Raw genomic sequence first — 14,595 nt, 5'->3', positions numbered from 1 at the left:
TTTAGTTTTTGAATGGACCAAATTTTAGATTTTTCTTCCTACCTTGTAGGTACATATCATGAAGACGATCTGATTGTTACAGAGAAAGGAAGAGGCTCCACTTTCAAGTCTCAGTGAGAATGTGAGCAAACTTGCTACTCCCATTACATGCATCTCATCATTATTGACTTCTTCAGAGTTCTAGAATCTTTTCCTGGAGGCCCAGATTACCTATGCCCACTTTCCAAGTAAGAATCTCTTTCCTGGGCTCTCAGGACACTGCCCTCCTTTTTCTTTCCCTGTCTCTGCAGGATCTGCAGATTTCTAAACTTAGCCACTTCTCAAGGCTCAGTTTTTGGCATCACACGTGGATTCATTCTGTTTGACGTTTTGTTTCATGGGAAACAATTTTATATGCTATGTGGAAGAAACTATTGGATTGGCCAAAAAGTTCATTCGAATTTTTCCATAATGTTACTTTTGGCCAACTCAATGTTTCATAAATAAATATAAATTTTGTTATGACCAATTTATTCTATTGTCTATAATTCTGCCTTGGATACCTGTTCTGCCACTTTCCTTAAATGAGTTTAGGCATGTATGGTTCAACTATATTAACCATATATTGATGACCACTCAAGAAGAGGGACTCTTATCAACAAGATATTGCTCAATGATTTATTTACTGTAGGTACATACTAGAAAACTGAACTGCTTTGGTTGTGACAAGTACACTAAAGAGACATACAAGAGAAGTGAGAAAATATTTTTGCTTTAAAGTAAGAAACAAATTGCCAAAGTAAACCAATAATAAATGCATGCTTCTCAAAGAAAGATAATGGACAAATAAAGAAAGATCTGTCCAACCATTCAATTTTTATATGACCTCATGAAGTTGACAGGTTCAATTTTAAGCTTTAGTGTTCACTTTCTTTACTCCAAATGGTTGGAGCATTTGAGAAAATGTTACTATGAAACAACGGTTTGCAAAGTCCAGTGAGCAAGAAAAATCTATTTTAACAAATTCAAATCAGTAAATTTCAACATAACCAGGATTGACAGAGCATGTACTACTTGACAGATAAACATATAGAAGAACAAAGCATGATCTTGTCCTCAAGGAACTTTCCATTTAGCAGGAGGAACAGAGAATTACAACCAGACAGAACCTCAGTACTCCAACAGAGGTGCAAAAACAGAGGAAACTTTCTTTTATTTTCAGGTAATGGGAATGGCTTCTATAAGAGACCGACCAATGAGTTTGGCTCTGAGGATGGGCAGACCGTGGGCAATATTCTGAGCAGAGAGAACCATTCGTACAATGGCATTTCCACAAAGCTGATTTCCTGCTCCTTTGCTTTTATGAATAGTAATTAACTATAGTAGTAAATTAACCCTTAAAACCCTAATACAAATGTTTCAAAATTGTTTATCAACATATGTGATATTTATAGCAAAAATATAATTTCTAATTCAAAGTTAAAGAACATTTCTATCATTACAGCATTTTATTTCATTGAAGTAAAGTTCATGTGTAAAATTCATCATTTTAAAGTGTACCATTTAGTGGTACTAGCACATTTACAATGTTGTACAACCATCACCCCTCTTGTTTCAAAACTATTAAAGCATTTTAAAAGAATGACTGAAATTATTTGAATGCTCATATACGTATATGATTTAAACTCATTATCATTCTGTCTCACCCAGCACTAACCGGTTCATACTAGAGCTCGAGAGCTATGTATTTCCTGAAGAGTGAAGGTGAAACTTGCTCAGTTGTGTCTAACTCTTTGCGACCCCCATGCACTGTATGGTCCATGGAATTCTCCAGACCACAGTACTGGAGTGGGTAGCTGTTCCCTCCTTGAGGGGATCTTCCCAACCCAGGGATCGAACCTAGGTCTCCTGCATTATGGGTGGATTCTTTACCAGCTGAGCCACCAGGGAAGCCCTAGAAGCTATCAAATTAGTCTATACATTTAGGATTCCACACCTTAAAATGATTTTACTCAGTTCAACAATTTTCAGTTTTTAATGTTTTTAGATAATATGCCCATACAGCTTAGGCCATAAGATGCACATTAAAAGTTCTTATCTGTGGCATATGCATGTAATGGAATATTACTCAGCTTTAAAAAGGAGGAAATTTTGATATATGACCACAAGATGGATGAACCTGGAGGATGAGATTATAAATTTAAAAAGTCAGTCACAAAGGGACAGATGCTGTCACACTTCACTTACATGAGGTAACTAGAGTAGTCAAATTCACAGAGACAGAACACTGCCTGGTGGTGTCAGGGGCTGGGAGGAAGGGGAAACAAAGTTACTGTTTAATGGGTACAGAGTTTCAGTTTGAAGAAGATGAAAAATTTTCTGGAGATGCATGATGGAGACAGTCGCACAATAATATGAATATATTTAATGACACTGAACTGTACACTTGAAAATGATCAAAATGGCAAATTTTATATTATGTATATTTCCCACAACTAGAAAATATAAAAAATTACCCAGATAAACAACACTGTCCCACTAAGATGCACTGAATAAACATTCTCATTGCTATGAGAAAACACAGTAAATGTCTTTACTGTGCTATAGACACATCATCTTTGTGGTTATATTAACAGCTAAAGATCATTCCAAGGGTGGAAAAATACATGAAACTGATCTAACCAGCAGGAACACAGTACCTCTGTGATGACAGTCAGCTCACATGAGAAAGACCATTTCTGGTAAAAGGGGTAAGTCTTCCATCTTGGGTTCTCTTGTTCTAAAAGTGCCCTTGTGAGCAAAAGAGATATGGGTCAGTTACCGACACACGCAAAAGACATGCAGTGTCAGTTACTGCATGTTTGACATAATGAGTTAGGGATGATTGTCTTTAAAGAAAAAAAAATTCTTGAAAAGTCTTCTAAACACAGAAAAGTGTTTTGAATGTGTACTGCTCCTGGGGAAGAAAACAAAACTCTGCTTTTAAAAACAAAAGCCAAAACAAATATTTATGTGGCAGACACATTATATATATTATCTTGTTGACTTTGTATTTCTGCTGTATGATGGTCATTGGATTACAACTACCCTAAGGAACCATAATATAGATTTGGGCATTTAAAAGCACAGCTAGGTGTCTGAGGAAGTGACTAATTTAGAAGACATATATTAGTAATTCAAGAAACTTAGGACTAAGATAAAATGCTATAAAATCATAGTCTTTTATATATTATGTTTGTATGAAAACTGTTCAAAGGCAAAATTATTTTTCAGTGATTTTTGTTTATAATGAATAGTATCATTTAGTATGGCATATCACAAGTACACAAATTATCTAAGTGATGAATGATTAAGAATATTTTTTGATGGGTGTTGACTTTAAAGTTAATTTTAAATGTCTTTTTTAGAACTTTCAGGAAAATGATGTCTTGCGCATAGTTCATTGAAAACTATCTCAAAATAAAAAGAAAGACTAGAACAGATAAAAGTATTTTTGGCTGGTGGTAGGGGTAAAAATTGGGGAACAAATAATTCCTTATATCCAGAGCAGTTCTTTTGGATTTTGAGCCGCATGAGCTGTTAGTAAATTTTGGAGACTAATACCTTGCAGGTCCTATTGTTTGCAAATATTTTCTCCCATTGTGTGGGTTGTCTTTTCATCTTGTCTATGGCTTTCTTTGCTGTGGAAAAGTTTTTGAGTTTAATTAGGTCTCATTTGTCTATTTTTGTTTTTATTTCCATTACTCTAGAAGATGACTCAAAAAAGATACTGCTGAGATTTATGTCAAAGAGTGTTCTGCCTATATTTTCCTCTAAGTGTCCTGTAGTATTCAGTTTTACATTTAGGTCTTTAATCCACTTTGATTTTATTTTTGTGTAAGATGTTAAAGGATGTTCTAATTTCATTTTTTGACTTGTATCTGTTCAGTTTTCCCAGTACCACTTATTAAAGAGACTATCTTTTCTCCATTGTATATTCTTGCTCAACCCAATCAAAAAATGGGCAGAAGACCTAAATGGACATTTCTCTAAAGAAGATATACAGATGGCCAACACACACATGAAAAGATGCTCCACATCACTAATTATTAGAAAAATTCAAATCCAAACTACCGTGAGATAACACCTTACACTGGACAGAATAGTCATCATCAAGAAACTATCTAAACAATACATGCTGGAGAGCGTGTGGAGAAAAAGGAACCCTCCTACACTGTTGGTGGGAATATAAATTGGTGCAGCCACCACGGAGAACAGTATGGAGGTTCCTTAAAAAACTAAAAATATAGGTAGCATGAAAGAAAGAAAGTGGGTCGCACAGTTGTATCCGACTGTTTGTGATTCCATGGACTGCAGCTCCTCTGCCCATGGAATTGTCCAGGCAAAGAGTACAGGAGTGGGTTGCCATTTCCTTCTCCAGGTCCCACCTCGGGGATCGAACCCAGGTCTCCCGCATTGCAGGTGGCTTCTTTACCAGCTGAGCTACAAGGGTAGCCCAGATCATAGCTAGCGTATCATCCAGCAATACCACTCCTGGGCATGTATCTGGAGACAGACACAGTCCGAAAGGATACAAACATTCCAGTGTTCACTACAGTGTTGTTTACAATAGCCAAGACATGGAAGCAACCTGTGTCCATCAACAGATGAAAGGAGAAAGATGGGGTACATATAGTCAGCAGAATATTACTCAGCTGTACAAAGAATAAAATAATGCCATTTGCAGCAACAAGGATGAACCTGGAGACTGTCATACTAAGTGAAGTGAGTCAGACAGAGAAAGACAAATAACCACATATGGTTTACATGTGGAATCAAAAAAAAAAAAAAAAGATACAAATGAACTTATTTATAAAACATAAACAGACTCACAGGCTTAGAGAGTGAATTTATAAATTACCAGGGCAAAGGGTGGGGGAGAGGAATAGATTGGGAGTTTGGGACTGACATGTACACACTGCTATAATTAAAATAGATAACCAACAAGGACACACTGTTTAGCACAGGGAACTCTGCTCGATACACTGTAATAACCTAAATGGGAAAAGAATTCAAAAAGGAATAGATACATATATATGTATAACTGAATCACTTCACTGTATACCTGGAATGAATGCAATATTGTCAATCAAATATGATCCAATATAAAATTTAAAAATTTTAATAAAAAGTAAATGCAATTTGTTAAAGAAAAGGAGCATATCTGCTTATCATTCCTGAATTCTACCTTAAATAATTTCTGCTTATTCTTGGGCTTCCCAAGGCCACCACCTTAGGATGCTGCTCTACATCAGCAAAGAGGTCTCCAGTGAATGCCACCAAGCTGTCTCTTAACCCTATCTTTGCCCCTCCAAAATAGGCTTCTGCCTGGCAATTATGGCATTCCTCTTCCATTCGACTCATGGACTTCTCCTCTATCCATTCTATAAAAGTTGATGTACCCACTGTTTGTATTATTAACAAACCAAGAATGTCCTTGATAAACACATATTTCTCAGCTATCAATTTCATATGCAGATAAAATAAAACTTTGAAATTTCATTTGATATTCTTCCTGCAAGCTCCAGATGAGGATAATTGACTGTATGTTTTTCTGAGCACTAAAGCATTTTGCATTTCAATGAGACTATGATAGGAAATAATTCAATAAATACGGTCTATGCATGAGCTTTGTCTGCCTGTGTGTTGACAATAAACTGAAGTCATAGTTGGGTGCTGACACACAGACATTGGTAGAAACATTAGATATAAATTAGCCCCAAGAAAAGATTGCTATGCCTGAATTTTAAGTAGCAAAGTTTTAGGTTTGAAAAGTATTTTGTTTAATAAGAAGAGCACCAAATACATGCAGGAAGGAGAAATGGTGATTGTTGGCTATATATGTTGACAGTGTCCAACATTTATCATGACTAGTGTATGTTCTATAAGCCTTTTGGTCCATACATTAGACAATGTTTACCAGGAGGTAAATAGCATACCAGGAGCTGTCTTGACTTGATTCTATAAGGCCCCAAAGTAAAAATGTTAAATCTTGAGCTGACCTTTGGCCTGTGAAGTATACAAGTGAATCGTTCAGAATCTTGCTCTTAAATGTCTCATTACACAGCCTGAGCTGGCACTTGGAAAGGCAAAGTCAGACGTGTAAACAACTCAAGACATACCACTGGCAAATTAATATGGAGATCCTACATCATTATATTTTCTTTTTATGTTTTGAAAGCTTATTGTTAGGCTCTGAACTTATGTGGTCTGGTTATGAACAGTGGGTATGTTCAGCGAGGAATGTCGAAAAAATTCTCAGCAAACAAGTGCAGCAGTTTTATTCTGAATTAGCTAAAGGGCAAAACACTGTAAAAGAGAAAATGAACCACTCTTTGCTGTCATCAAAAATGAGGAAATGGCTGTAGGCAGTAGCTAAAGAGTCCTTTTGAACTTCAGAAGTTCACTGATTTGGCAGTAAGGAAGATCTTGTTTGTCCTGCTATTTCTAAAGAACTATTTATCCTCAAATAATTCCAGTAAGTAAGGCACAAGGAAAAAAAAATCATCAATCTCATTTTTTCTAAATATCTCTCATGTTACTATTATATGTTACACCATATCCAAAGTATGGCCTTAGTGGTTTATATAGATCTTGATATATGATGCATATTTCTATTTAAAATAGATGATCTCTTTAATTACACAAGTAATTACATGCAAAAAGTTGAAGCTGTTTTGAAAAATGGTATACATTTGTTGTCATAAGAAATCAAGGCAGAAAAAAAAAAAAGAAATCAAGGCAGGACAATTTTGTCAAAGTCTCAATATTCTTATATTTTATGCTTTCCCAGCAGTAATGTATAAACTGTTCTGCATTGTCATTAGCATTAAATACTGTAGTTTTTATTTTAGCCATTTTAACACATTAGCAGTGGTATCTCATCATGGTTTTAATTTATATCTCATGAATGGCTAATGATGATGAATATCTTTTCCTATGTTCCTTTGTCTTCTGAATATTCTCTCTAACAGTCTCTAGTAATTTTTTCATCATGTTTTAAATAGGTGGTTTTCTTACTGTGGTATTTTGTGACTTCCTTTTTTATTCCAGTGCAAAGTTCCTTGTCAAATATATAATTTCCAAATGTTTTCTGAGTTGCTAGCCTGTCTTTTCATTGTCTTAGAAAATTGATTTGTTTGCTCAGGTTTGGTATTAGGCTTGATTGATTGATCAAGTTTCAAAGGCAATGTAGTAACGAATGGACAGTCTTTATAACGAAAGAATCCTGGAATAAATGGACATTCATATCCAAAAATTGAACTTTGATTCATATCCCCCAAACAAGAATGTTACCTCAAAATGTATCAGAGACCTAACAGCTAAATTGAAACTGTTAAATTTTGAAGATGACACTGAAGAAAATATGTGTGATCTTGCATTAGGTGAAAATTTCTTAGATGAGACATCAGAAGCACATTTCTAAAAGAAAAAAAATGCTAAACTAGACTTCATTAAATGTTTTAAAAAGTCTGCTCTTCTAAAGACAGACTACTTTTAAAAATAAAGATACAAGAACTTGGAAATAAGAAGAGGAGTAAGAACTTAGAAATAAGAGGAGGAATCAGCTAAAGGAGTCTATAGGAAATCCCAGAAAAATATGGGGCCCTGGAAACCAAGTGAAGGAGAAGTGTAAGAAGGAAGGAGTGATCTACTAGGTCAAAACTGCTGCTAGGGAATGATGAATATTTGAATTTGCATTGAAGAGTTAACAAAGACAAATTTCCCCAGACTCTAACACCTCTGGCCACTGTTGTCTTCCTAGTCATGACTCAGCTACCATCAAGGTAGGAGTTATAGCAACAGCTTTTGCCTATTATCTGGTGAGACAGACTTAACCTTGGTGCCACAGGCTTTGTATTTGTGGCACAAAAGGGATTAAATTTAGGTTGATGTGCACTGAAACTTCAGTCACTGTTATATCTGCATTTGTTCATTCCCTCCTTCAATACTTATAGAGCCCCTTCTCTGGGCTTAATCAACGCTGAGCACACACACTAGTTATCTTAAATAGGCCCAATACCTGACAATATGGAACTAACAGGATGGAAGAGATGACAAGCATTAGCCACACTGGTTAAACTATGATGCTTCTCTCCACTGCATTACAAGAATAACTTTATTATTGATTCCAGCATTTTGGGGTGTTATTAGTCACAGTACTATGAGCACTATGTTTGGAATTGTTCTGTTATCAATGGCATGTTTACATCAGTTTCCACATTCTGTGAATGTGACTTTTGTGTGTTTAAACTAATCTTCAACGATGACTTCACTTTTACTTCACCTTTTCACTCATTCTATGTTTCTTGAGATTTCTTTATCCTTCACCAAACTAAAGTTGCCATACACCTTAATTTCATTATCAGTCCCTGTGTATCTCTACTTAAATTTGATCTCTGTTTAGAGTAAATAAGCCAAATGTAAGTGTGAGGACTAGAAAAACATTAATCATGAACAACTGGGATGAGTCTGAAACATATGTGTAATCTGTATAACACACATGTCCATAAGTTTTGCCACCTCTGGGAAATTGCCAATTAAAAACATATTGGCCTATGACCAATTCATGTTGATGTATGGCAAAAACCATCACAATATTGTAACTATCTTCCAATTAGAAATAAATACATACATAAAAACATATTGGCAATAGAGGTAGCAAACACATTTTTGAAAAAAAATTCTGTTTTCAGCAAGTATCTTCATCAGATAGATTTTCATTACTAGAAATCACATATGTTTGCTGTGAGTACTTTTCAAATATCAAAGAGAATCTAACATAGTGGTTAAGAGCACAGATTCTGAAATTAAAGTGCTTAGGCTCTCAATTCAGCTACCTACTCATTGTGTTACCATGAACAGGTTAACCTCTCCACACTTCAGTTATTTATCTACACAGAACACAGAATATTTGTGCTTACTTTAAGATTATTATGAAGATCAAATGAGTAGATATATACAGAGTATAAGAAGAGTTTCTGGAACATAGTAAGCTCTTTATATATAGAAAGGAGCAGCAGGGTCGAGAGGAAACAAGTTCATTGGCTTTTAAGTTAGACAGTCTGGGTTCAAAGCCTGGTCACTATTGACTACCTAAATGACCTTAGGTAGTTCAGTTAAGCTTGCTCTTCAGTTAACCCCTCCGCTTGCAAAACAGGACTCGTAACGGCAGTGCTCATTCCTCATAGAGTTGCCGTGAAATAGTTCATGTAAAGCACTTGGAACAATCCAGTTAGTATCAGCTCTTCTTTTATGACTAGTGGTGAGGTGATGTGTTTCCAAAAATACACATGAAATCATGGAGCACAATCAAATTTTTTATGATATACTCAAAAACTGAAATAAGGAAAAAACTAGGGGAAAAATGTAAAATATATTTGCCTGGGTTCCAGCCATTCTGAGTGAGGTTGATAATGCAGAGAATTTCCCACAGATAGTACCTTAAATCCAGTAAGAACAGATAACATGTAACAGTTAACAGTTAACTGAATGATTTTAAGGTTACCAGAGTGAGTAAATGGCCTGTAATTAATTGATGGTCTATATCTTGATTTATTTGCTGTGAATATGACAATTTATCATTGAGAGGAGCTAAATACTTCACTACTTTTGGAGTGTCTATATGCAATGAATGCCTATCAATGGATCTTCAAGTGGTTGTTTAGTGAGCTAAAGAGGAATAGCCATGTGTATGGAGGTAAGAAGATAAATATACATTTTTGAAGTTCGAGGGTGGGCTTAGAAGAGGACTGTAGAGAGCTGAGAAACCACAGCAGCCTAATACCAGCTGACCGGCAGCCACAGGAAAAGAGCAAGTGCTGGAACCACGGAGCATTTACATGACTGGGTTACCAGTGTCTACAGCCTCTGAGCAACAACCACAACAATCAAAGAACAATCTGTAGGCATAGAGAGAACAGAAAGGACTATTAAGACCACATTAGGCTCCCCTACGACACTGGCATGTATAAACGAGATCCATCAACAACCGCAGTACCACCTTCTCAGTTAAAACAGCACTACTGTCACGGAGGGAGCTAACCTTTTATTAACCAAAATAATTGAACTATTTACACTCTGCAAACCCAACTTCATTATGCCATGGAAAGAAAGGCTTGTTCACTTTTTTTTTTTTAATGTGGTGAGGTCTTTTGATATACTATGAAACTACCAAATCGGGGGAAAAGGCTGAAATTTCATTTTAATTAAAAGGTTGTTTTTTTCAAAAAGACAACTTCTATTAGTAAGTTGACAAAAGAAAAATATGAGGAAGAGTTTAAATAAAGGAAGTTACAACTTTTTAATCCACACTTAGAAGTTTCCTGAGATACCACAAGAAATTTTCTCCTCAAAACAAGGTTAATTTAACCATTTTAAGAGGATGTGTTTGTGCCTAAGGTAATTTGTTCTCACACTGAAAATTTACCTGAAGATAAAGCTGATTATATTGGACCGCCTGACTTGGACCAGGTAATGCCAGAAACTATATTTGGATTCTGACCTTCAGTCATTGTTCTGACTATAATTTAAGTGAGCAAAATGCTTTATATCAGTAGAAATAAAAACCCTTTTAATAGTAAAATTTGATAAGATGTACAAATTAAGAATCAAAGACAGAGGTTTCTGTTTCTCTCATTAAACAGTAAAATTAGATTTACATGTACAATTTTTAATAAAAACGGGCATAGACCTCATGCCTGAGGATTCTTAGGATTTCACTGTCAGGCTTTATTATTTGCACTTAGTGGCATTTGTCTAGTTAGCAGTAAATATAGTCACAGTCTAGCTATAACACTCACGATCCAAAAAATTCTTTGTAGACATGGTGAGTTATTTGCAAACTCTTCTTTTTCTTCATTTAAGGGCAATGTGACAAGAATGACTTCTGTGTCACATTTACTTTATCAATTCTTTTTAAAATGTACAAGGATTAGTGGGTTCTAAGTCTGGAAATAACCAGACCCACATAGCTTTATAGCCAAGGTAAAAGCGAGTGTCCAATTCAAATAAAATATGAAGGTTTCAGGATTTTCAGAAACTTTTGAACTCTCTGCAGCTTCTCAAATTTAGTTAAATTTTAATTGCAGTGTAAATATTATTTATCTTAGAATGAAAAGGATAATTAATCCAAATCTTTTGAAGTAGGCAGAAAGTATTTTATGTAATGTTTTGTAAGATATGGATCAATAGGGAACGAATACCATTCTGCCCGATAACTTCATATACCCCATGCATTTTACTTCCTAATGGTTATTAGGCAGTGGTCTAACAGGTAGTTCTTAAAACTTGGTGGTGAAAAGGTCATGGTGCTAACAAGATTAGATTCATAGCCAATCATCTTCAAAAATGTGTATGAAAAGTAAGGGAAACAGAAAGTCTGTGCGCTGCGAAAATCAAGTTTCCGGCTCGTTAAAACCCTGTGAGCAGTAAGGTGAAAATAAAACATCAGAAAATAAAATGTCTGCAAAATTGGGTTTTGTGTGAAACACTTACCTTAGTTCCATTTGCAGAATTTTGCATTAAGGTGGTGGAAGAGAGGATATGAGTGTGCACAAATGTTTTTGTTAGAAACAGAGAGAAATCCCATAACTGCATTTCATACCTTCTGATTCTTCCTTTTCCAGTCACTAAGAAATATTTCTTATGAGTGCAAGAGAACTTATTTACCAATTTAGGGCCTCATATCTGACAAGGGCAATGAGATAAAATGATGAATCCTAAAAAACAAACAACAAAAAAAAATCGAAATTAACGAAATGAATGGTACAGGATTTTTTTTCTTTGAGTATTATTTTATTCACTGTTAATTTTTATGGAAGTAGAGTTGATTTACAATACTATAGTAATTTCAACACATATTTTTTCAGATTCGATTATATATTACTATAAGATAATGGTTATAACTTCCTGTGCTACCCAGTATAGAATCGTTGCTTATCTATTTTATACATAGCAGTTTGTATCTGATAATCCCCTACCCCGAATATGTCCCCCTCCTTCCTCTCCTTTGGTAACCATAAGTTTGGGTTTATATCTGTGGGTCTGTTTCTGTTTTGCATATATGTTCATCCATATTGTTTTTTTGGTTCTACATATAAGTGATATCATACAGAATTTGTCTTTCTCTGTCTGATTTATTCACTAATTATAATGTTTTCTTGGTCAAAAAAAAAAAAAAACAAAAATTCTAAGAACAACCTATGATCCTGGGTACTGGATTTTGAGTATAATTAGGAACAGCCTTTTTCTTAAGCTTAGAAATAAAATAATAACAGTGTGAGCCTGCTTAGTGTCACCCCTTTGAACTTAATTCCAGTCTCACGTGACACTTGTTCTTTTTTCCCAAAGAGGTGTTAAATCTTTTTGAAAGAATAGAGTCCATTAAAATGTATAATGTTTGCTCTAAGTAGCATGTTAAGGATCCATGTTCATAGGAATGAAATATTACACACTATCCAATCTCTATTCATGTCATGTGTTCTAGTCTGCAAGGATTTTTATTTTTTAGGAATAAATATTCTCTGTCTCCTGGAATACCCTAGGAATGAAAAGGGTAGCTAATCTTTAGTACACTAAAACAACTGAAGAAAATGAAACTTAAAATATTTGCAAAGGCTGAAAAAAATATGTTTAGAACTGATTCAAAATAAGAGCATTACATATTAAACCTGTGATTTGTAGCCAAAGCTGTACCCAGAGAAGACTTTCTGATTTTAAATGTATTTATTAGAAAATTAGAAAGATTTAAGATAAGAGAACTAAGCAACCAATTCAACAATCTAAAACAATTACAAAAATAAATTTAAGAAAGCAATTAAGATAAATATAAAAATTAATGAATAAAACAAATAGAAATAATTAACATGATTCAAAAACAAAAGAACTAATTCATTGAAAAGGTATATGAAAAGGTCACTTTTTTTAAACTTATGAGTAAGGAAAAATAAGGCACAGATTAAAAATAAGATTACATAAGACAATATCTACAGAAGATTTAAAAATTATTAAAATTAACAAAAGAAGACCTGGAAAATTTAAAAAGACAAAAAAAAGCCAATAACAAACACTGAAATGGTCATGAAGAAATATCTTGACCCCACCAGCTCTCACCAAAGGCTCTTATGAGGAAGTACTAACAAAGCTTGAAGCAGGAGATTTCTGACTGGCTGATCAAGGATACAAAATAACAAAATAGTAACAAATCAAATCCAGCAATTTGCTGTAAAAATAATACAGAATGACCAAGTAGGAATTTATCTTGGGAATGTAAATTGGGCTCAACATTAGAGATCTTTTAAAGAATTGCACTATATTAATACGTTAAAGGATAAAAACTATTCCATATGTCATGACTCTGAATAAAAATCCTACAGGAATTCAACATCTTTATGAACATTTTCAAAAAATTTTTTTAAAATAAAGAATGCATAATTTCCCTGAGTTTATAAAAGGATCTAGCAAAGTCTTACATCAAGCACTCCCCATAATCAAGAGATACTGGAGGCAGATCCACATTGACAAAAGTATTTAATTGATCAGTCTTTACCTCAAGGTCCCAGTCAGTGTAATAAAATAAGGAAAACAACTCAAATATTAGAAAATAAGTTACAAAGCTGTCATAATTTGAAGATAATTTGGTCCTTAAGATACCAATAAGACAAATTTTAAAACCAATAAGCAAATTTCACCCAGATGGTCAAATACAAAATCAACATATTTTAAAAACCTGTAACTTTTATTCACATCAGAAAACCAACTAAAAAACAAAATAAGAGGTCTATTTATAATTAATAATCACATCAAATATTTAGGAAAAACCCTAACAAGACTTCACTGAAGGGCATAAAAGAAAACTTAAATAAATTAGGAAAAACACTTATGAATGAGAAAATTCAGAATTTTAAAGATGTCTATACTCTCTAAAATAATCTATGAGTTTAGCAAAATACTAATAGAAAAATAAAAGGATCAGGGAAGGGTAATAGGGCAAAGATGGTCAAAATGCACAAACTTCCAATTATAAGATAAATAAGTACTATGGACACATTTTACAATATGATTAATATAATTGCTGTATGCTACATAAAAGTTGTTGAGAGTAAATCCTAACAGTTCTTATCACAAATAAACCATTTTTTCTTTTTCTTTTATTTTGTACCTGTATGCGGTGATAGATGTTCACTAAACTTATTGCAGTAAACATTTCTTGATATACTTAAGTCAAGTCATTATGATATACACCATAAATTTATATAAAGCTGTATATCAATTATAGCTCAATAAAACTGGAAGGAAAAATAATTTTAAAATATAAAGCAATGTTTTGTGGAAATTTGAAATCTGTATAAAATCCATTAAGAAGAGGGAATATGTAAAAATAACAAAGACAAATTTATAAAAGAAAACCAAGATGGAACATTCTTGCCTACTACATATCAAACATATTATAGGATCATAGTAATAAAGTACAGTAGTGGCACAGAAATTGATAACTAAATAGATGAGAGCATACATGCTTATTTAAGATACAATAAGAATGGCATTTTAAATAAGTGAAAAAGGGTATATTCTAAA

This window comes from Dama dama, chromosome 18, assembly GCF_033118175.1.
Source record: "Dama dama isolate Ldn47 chromosome 18, ASM3311817v1, whole genome shotgun sequence".
NCBI lineage: Eukaryota > Metazoa > Chordata > Mammalia > Artiodactyla > Cervidae > Dama > Dama dama.
The sequence above is the reverse complement of the archived record's forward strand: the minus strand, read 5'-3'. Positions refer to the sequence as shown.